This window comes from Chenopodium album, chromosome 10 (genome assembly GCF_948465745.1).
Source record: "Chenopodium album chromosome 10, dcCheAlbu1.1, whole genome shotgun sequence".
Classification (NCBI taxonomy): Eukaryota; Viridiplantae; Streptophyta; class Magnoliopsida; order Caryophyllales; family Amaranthaceae; genus Chenopodium; species Chenopodium album.
Genome location: NC_137843.1, coordinates 43,860,746 through 43,869,189, shown reverse-complemented (window position 1 = coordinate 43,869,189; position 8,444 = coordinate 43,860,746).

Below are 8,444 nucleotides of genomic sequence, written 5' to 3'. Positions count from 1 at the left end.
CATAGAGGTAATTACCGGAGGGCCCGTGCATGGGGGTTTTGTTAGCGGAGCAAAGAAAAGCTTGTCGGAGTTCAAACATGTGGTGAATGCTTTAGGAGTGGATGAACGACCTCGGCCCGCGACGATGCCATGTGTATCATTCTCCGAGGACGATGCAAAGGGTATAGTTTTTCCTCATGACGACCCGTTAGTGTTGATATTGGCAAATTAACGGGTGCAACGTCAAGCGCGCGATGGTAGACGGGGGCAGCTCGGCAAACATTTTGTTCGCAAGGGTGTTTGATGCAATGATGATAGGTCGAAAGTACCTAACGCCGGTGTCATACCCGGTTATCGGTTTTAATGGGTCAACGGTCAGACCCGAGGGAAGCATAATACTACAAGTAAGAATTGGGGAAGGATTGATGGCACGGGACGTGATGACAGAATTCCTAATTGTAGACGTGCCATCAGCATACAACGTTATTATTGGTAGACCATTGATTCATGATGTGCAAGCAGTGGTATCGACATACCACCTCACGATGGTTTATGTGTCCAATGTCGGCAAGACAGAGCGTATCCGAGGCAGCCAGACAATGGCAAGAGAATGCTACGTCTCGGCATTAAAGCAACCTGGCCGACAAAGTTCAACGAGCTTGCATAATTAGAAAAGAGAATGATCCCCCTCAACCCAAGATTTGACAATGACGAATTTTGACACAAGGCTCGTAACTGTCCCAAGACCGCTGCCGGGAGGAGAAACAATTGATGTTGAATTGCAGCCCGGAGTTGCTAATCGAACAGTGAAGATTGGCTCCGATATGGATGGCGATATGCAATGCCACTTGATTGAACTCCTAAGGGAGAATGCGGATGTTTTCACGTTTTCGGCCCATGAAATGCCAGGTATTCACCCAGATATAATGGTGCACAAGTTGAATGTTGATAGGTGAGCTAGACCGGTACGACAGAAGAAAAGAAACTTCTCAACAGAAAAAATTGAAGCGATACAAGCAGAAGTGAACAAGTTGCTAGCGGCAGGTTTTATAGAGCCATGCACATATCCAGAATGGTTAGCCAATGTCGTAATGCTTAGAAAGCCGTCAGGAAAGTGGAGAATGTGCGTTGATTTTACGGATTTAAACAAGGCTTGCCCAAAAGACTGCTATCCATTGCCGAGAATAGATCGACTGGTTGACTCCACGTCAGGCCATGCACTTTTAAGTTTTATGGATGCCTTTTCTGGATATCACCAAGTCAGCCTCTATCAGCCGGATCGAAATAAAGCGGCGTTTATCACAGATGCCAGAGTTTATTGCTATAAAGCCATGCCTTTCGGGTTGAGGAATGCGGGAGCAACATACCAAAAATTGGTAGATAAAGTTTTCGCCGACCAAAAAGGAAGAAATGTCGAAGTTTATGTTGACGACTCCATTGTAAAAAGCCGTCTGGCTGCAGATCATGTTGAAGACTTAAGGGAGACATTCAATACTCTCCGACGATATCAGATGAAGCTGAATCCCGAGAAGTGTGTGTTTGGAGTCAAGTCCGGAAAATTCTTGGGCTTCATGGTTAGCGAAAGAGGAATAGATGCTAATCCCGACAAAGTCGAAGCTATCCTCAGCCTTCTACAACCGAGATCAATTAAAGATATACAAAAGTTAACAGGCCGAATGGCAGCGTTAACAAGATTTATCAGCAAATCGGCAGACAAGGCACTGCCATTTTTTGTAGTCCTACGTCAAAACAAGACTTTTGTTTGGGGGCCAGAGCAGGTCAAAGCATTGGAAGCCGTTAAGAACCATCTACGATCACTACCAACAATAGCAAGGCCAGAAACGGGGGAAGCACTGCAACTTTACATATCGGCATCCCCAGAAACAGTAGCGGCAGTACTATTAGTGGAACGCAAGAAGACACAGATGCCAATATATTTTGTAAGCCATGTGTTAAATGCCGCAGAACGACGATACCCCCTGGTAGAGAAAACCGCATACGCAGTCGTAATAGCGGCAAGAAAACTAAGACCGTACTTTAACGCACATACCATTGAGATCTTAACAAATCAACCATTAGAAAAATCTCTGCAAAAGATGGAAACCTCTGGGCGTCTGCTGAAATGGGCGATTGAATTGTCGGAATATGCGTTGATCTATAAGCCAAGGGTGTCGATTAAGGCGCAGGCCTTGTTAGATTTCATAGTCGAGACCTCTTACAATGAAGAGGAGGACGAAATCGGCATCTGGAAAGTGTCCGTTGACGGCTCTTCTGCCGCAACAGGATCCGGGGCCGGTATAATCCTGACTTCCCCACAGGGAGATATATTCGAATATGCAATAAGATTCAAGTTTAAGGCATCCAATAATGAGGCCGAGTACAAAGCGGCACTGGCCGGGGTCCAATTATGCATAGCGGCAGAGGCAAAGAAAGTAGAGCTTTCCACAGATTCCCAGTTAGTAGCAAGCCACTTTGATGGAACGTACGAAGCACGTGAGCCGACAATGATGGCCTATCTAGAAAAACTCCGAAACGCAACAACAACACTTGATCAATTTAATACCCCGTGGACAAAACACTCAGGCAGATGCGTTGGCAAAGTTGGCAAGTTCTAGTTTTAATAACTTAGAACGTACAGTGATGGTTGAGGTTCTGGAACAAAAAAGTATAGATGAAAAAGTACAGAAAGAGGTAAATTGCGTAACTCAAAGCAAAGAATGGTATGACGATATTCTGGCATATAAATTGCAGGGTGTGCTTCCGACAAATAAAAGCGAAGCACAAAAGATCAAGAAGGATAGCGTCTGGTTCATTATGTTTCGGGGCATGCTATACAAGAGAGGCTTCTCGCTGCCATTGCGTAGATGTTTAACGACATATGAATCAGCGAGATTAATAGAAGAAATACACGAGGGCGATTGCGGTAATCATTCAGGCGGCAGGTCAATGTCCTTAGAAGCAATGAAAAGAGTCTATTATTGGCCGACAATGAGCTCGGATACTCTATCCTACGCCAAGAAGTGCGATAAGTGTCAGAAATTTGGTCCAGCAATAAATCAACCACCTAACGACCTAATACCTATCCTCAACCCTATCCCATTCGCCCAATGGGGAATGGATATTATCGGACCTTTCACTTCGGCAACAGGAGGCCGTAAATTTCTGATAGTAGGAATAGACTACTTCACGAAATGGATAGAGGCGGAGCCGGTGGCGAAAATAACTGCTAATGAAGTAAAGAAGTTTATCTGGAAAAACATTTTCACCAGATTTGGGTTGCCGATAGCAATGGTGTTTGATCATGTTCGCAATTTGAATGTAATCCGGTCAAATATTTCCTCAGTATATACAAGGTGAAGTTCGCGTATGCCGCGGTATGCCACCCTCAATCCAATGGCCAAGCTGAAGCAGATAACAAACAGATACTAACCGCACTAAAAAAGAAGATTGACGACGCCAAAGGACTTTGGGCAGACTTGGTGCCGGAAATATTATGGGCTTACAGGACGACAACAAAAGAGACGGCAGGAGAATCACCTTTCAATCTGGCGTTCGGATCGGAGGCCGTTATCCCTGCAGAAGTAGGGTTACCGACATTTCGAATTCAACACTTCTGCGAGGATCAAAATGACTTGCTATTAAGACAACAGTTAGATTTCTTACCCGAAGTAAGGCTAACGGCTTCCATTAAGTCTGCAGCCTATAAGAACAGAATGAGCCAAGCCTACAACAAGCGCGTCAACCATAGGCCGTTAGAAGATGGAGACCTAGTATTGCGTAGAACAGCTGCAACGGGAAAAGAAAATGCCGATGGTAAATTCACGGCAAATTGGGAAGGTCCGTATCTAATATACGAAACAATACGCCAAGGCTCCTATCGTCTTATGACACTAGAGGGAGCCCAGTTGAAAAATGTTTGGAACACAGCTGTCCTGAAAAAGTACTATGCTTAGTCCTATGTAATTTGTACTAGTAGTAGCTAAATTTGAAGTTCTTAGATGTCGACATAACTATTCAATATGTATTTTGTACTTATCCTTTAAAAGGACTACTTTGTACACAAATTTCATTTTGGCGGAAAGCCGTTAATAAGAACTGCGAAACACTCAGTAATGAAAACGAGGACCATCTGCCCACTTTCGATATGGACATGCAAACGGCCTAGCTAGCCGTAGCAGCCATTCAAGTGCCGAGATGGTTGGATAACTATGCACCTAAAGGTGAGTTGAATAGACGGTCTGATCCACTGTCGTTGCTCAGCCTGCTAAAGGTCGCAACGAAAGAGCACAGATTTGTTAAGGGAAGTAACGGATTTTTTCCAGGCCCATCACGGCTGTAATTTTTCAAGGACAACATTAAGTTTCACGAATAAATGTTAAGACATTTACTCGTCAAAACTGCGGGGCAAGCATGATATGAATACACAAAATTGGCAGCTAACACAAGCACAAGCCCAATACCACAGACAATAATCATAAATTAGACATAGCCACCAAAAAAGAACAGATTATCGTTTACAGCCGATAGTAAAATGAAAAGTTTGCTGATTAAAACATAGTCAGAAAGAGGAAGTACAAAACCAAAACAAGTCAAGTCCCTTATCGGACGTAGCATACAGATATGAGTTTTTTCAAAAGACAAGTAATTAAACAGCTGGATGATGACTGCCCAAAACACTTCAGTTCTTTTTGGGCTCAGACTCCTTCCCTAAACCGTCATCATGAGAAGGAGTAGCAAGAAAGGCGTCATCAAATTCTTCATCAGGAAGGCCGCGAGGATCAAGGTTCTTCATAGTTGCAAGGCTGGGAGGATCATCGAAATAATCCTTCTCGTAGCTAGTAGGAGAAAGATGTTGGTCAGACCCATAAGCGTCCTCCACTACCTGCCATTTGTCCTCACCCCAGTCCTCGGCTTTGCATACGCACCGATGTGCAGCAACCCACCCACCAGTCGGTCAATCAGCTTCTGACAGTAGACATCAGATTTCAGAAATTGGTTCACGGCCCGACGTTTCAGCATAGGCCTCTCTGACCGTACCAACTCAAGGTCCCTCTCTGTCGTTTCCCTCCGAGTCTCCTCGGCCTTCAGCTTCTGTTCCAAATCTGCAATTTTCTTGGACAGAGACTCCTGGTCAACCACTTTGAGCTCCAACTGATTGATCCGAGACTGCAGACCTTCAACCTCAGTCCTATGAGCTCTGTGCTCCTCATCAGCCTTCTTCAAGACCGCCTCAGCTTTGTCAGCCTGCCTCTGATAATGCTTGTACATATGAACAACCTCAACAGTTGAGGTAACAGTCTGCAAAGATAAGACAGTTTCCACCCTTAACAAAAAATATATATGATATATATACACAAGAGTAAAAAAAAAAAAAAAAATGTATATATATATATATGTATATATACCCTCATAAGGTTGTTCATCAGCAGACCACAAGGGGCCGTGAACCTACTACCAGTCCTATCTGCGGGGGTAGGTAAGTCCTTCAACATTCTCCAGCCAAGACTACCCCCGGATAACGGATCATCAGCGTAAATAGATTCACCCCTATTAACGTTCAGCTGAGGCCGCCAAGCCTCACTGGCATTGCCGACAGGGAAGTCCAGAAGTTCGTCAGCAATTTCTCGAGGAACCTTCACATGTGGAACCTCAATGAAGTCTGGAACCGGCGCGGGCACAAAAGCGTTATGAATACCAGCTGTTGAGAGGCCGATTAGGACGTGAGGAGCCCCCTTAGAAACAGGAATGATCCTTTCAGCTTGAACTTGGGTATCAGCCCCTTGAATTTCTTTCCCAGAGTCGTCAATTTCAATATCCTCTAAGTTTACGACGTCCGGGGCAGCAGAAGACTCCTTTCTGCCAGTAGCTGAGGTTGTTCTCTGCTTTTTTGACTGATCACGATCAGAAGCCGAGTTAGCTCTCTTCGACCTTACGGTACCTCCACCTCGTCTAAGTGGGAGACTGGTAGCCCCAGTAGGTCTTGATTGAGAATGGCTGTCATATCTCGCTTACTTCTTTGACGGCCTTTCTGGGCTCTGGTAGCAAATTTAGGAAGAGTGTCGAGTTTGCCCTTAGGGTTAGGTGGACACTGATGCTTAACACGGCCATCAGGATGAAGCCCTAATTTAGCGTTATCTAACTTATCAGGACCTGTTTTTCAATAAAAAATGTATGAATACAGTTAGCGAAAAGCTACAACGGCAAAAAGTTCCAACATAATAAACACTAGTCAAAATCGAAACAATGTATAATGAGCAAGTATACTAACGGTCGCAGATACTCAACGATAAATTAAATATTACAAGAGGCCAAATAATGCACGAGAACGAATTAGTATAAAGGATAGTTAACACAAACTTAAAAACGATGGCTAAATTCATACCATATTCATCAGTATGGCAAAGACCGACATGAGACAAGGGAGCGTTGCCCAGAATATAGTTACAATTGGGCAGCCACTCCCTTGGAACGGCCTTTACTTTCCTACCCTCATTTACATAAAGACAATCGAAAAACCGAAAGGCTTTTCGTTCAAGAACGCCTAACTTTCTATCTCTAAGGGTGTCAAACCAAGTGTGAGGAAGGTGGAAGGTCTTCCGTAACCCGAAGTTATCAGGAACCTTCACGAAATAGAATTGATTTTGCCATTTTTTACAGCTGGTCATTTTCGGCCATACTGTAATCTTACCGGTAGTAGTAAGGAGAGACCACCAGCCTGGAGATTGACTGTCTTTTTTCAATCGATGAATTTTGCGAAACAAATTCAAAGTTAGCGGAAAGTCCATATAAATCATAGTCCAGACCAAGGCTACAACATTGCGAACCGCTGTCGGAGTTAGCTGCGCAATACAGACGTTCCAAGCTTTAAAGATCTTTTATATGAAGGGATGAAGCGGAAAACGAAGACCAAACTCGAAATGCTTAGCATATACCGCAATATGTCCCGCCGGACAATCAAAAACGTTGTTGCCGGAAGAAGGCAGAGTAAGCACATAGTCATCGGGTAACCTGAAGAATCTCCTACCGACACCACAGTAATTCTTCTCAATAGCAGTCTCCAACCACTTATCATCAACTTTGGTAGTCTTCACCTTTATGTTCTCGGCTAGTTCCAAAGGACGCCGATGCGCGTCATCATCATCTTCTGAATTATACGCTTCATCCAATCGCTCCTCGGCAATAATTTGTTCGCCGACATTGATGTCTTCGTTTATTTAAGAATCTGTCTTCTCGTCATCAGAGCCATTACCTTCAACCTGTTCTCCGCTACCATCAACCTCATCACCTGAGTTTTCACTCCTCTCGGAAGCTGTGCTACGCTCAGTAGACTCCACATCCTCATCAGGGATGTCGGTTGTTTCATCTTCGTGTTCTACCAAAGGCTCCTTGCCTGGATGCCTGACTGAACTCTCACCTTGGCTGGGATCATGGCTGGGACGTTTAGTTCTCGGCATTCTGATTCTTTCAACACCAATTTTACCAAGATTAGAACCGTATTCGTCGAGGAAGATGTATGAGTCAACGTCCTCAATAACACTGACAGACTCAAGTTCAAGAAAATATCTCCTAATATACCAGGATTAACAGACCGAGAAGATTTTTTAGCTTCCTTTTCTGATGCTGAGAACAAGGGTACAAACGGGTCAGCCTCACAGGCCTCACCCGTAATAGAATTTTTTATAGACTTACGCATAACCAACTCAACAAATGTAGAAACATCAAAACCCACTACATACAAGTCACAAACATCGAACAAATAAATTAAAAAGAGAAATTCAGAGTATTTTTTTACCTCTACACGAAGCGAAGAACTTCGACGAATCGCAAAAACAGGAGGGAGCAACCAAGTCTTGAAGCGACTGAAATCCGTCCACCAGAGTATAAACCCAGAAGTATCTTCACACTAGAAATCAAGCGGAAGCAAACAAGATCTATGTTTGGGAATTTCTTGAGGAATTTTTTGGGAATTTTTTGAGAAATCTTTCGCAAAACTTGAGATGAAATGAAGGAACTGTTCGTATTCCTTATTTATACCCCCAGTGAACAGTACTTTGATTTGACATTTGGTGTATGACATCCAACGGTGGAGATAAGCGCACCTCTTCGTCAAGAACCGTTCGACGTTTGACACGTGCCCCACTACTTTTTACTTATTTTCAATTTTTCCCGCCCATAACAATGTCCAAACAAGAGCATGACTAAGGTTAAATAAACTATCGGTACTTTGCTCACTTTGGGGACAAATCGGAGATTTTTAAATCTCCTACAATTATTTTATATTGAGCAAGGCACTATCGGTACTTTGCTCACTTTGGGGACAAATCGGAGATTTTTAAATCTCCTACAGTTATTTTATATTGAGCAAGGCACTATCGGTACTTTGCTCACTTTGGGGACAAATCGAAGATTTTTAAATCTCCTACATCTATTTTATATTGAGCAAGGCACTATCGGTACTTTGCTCA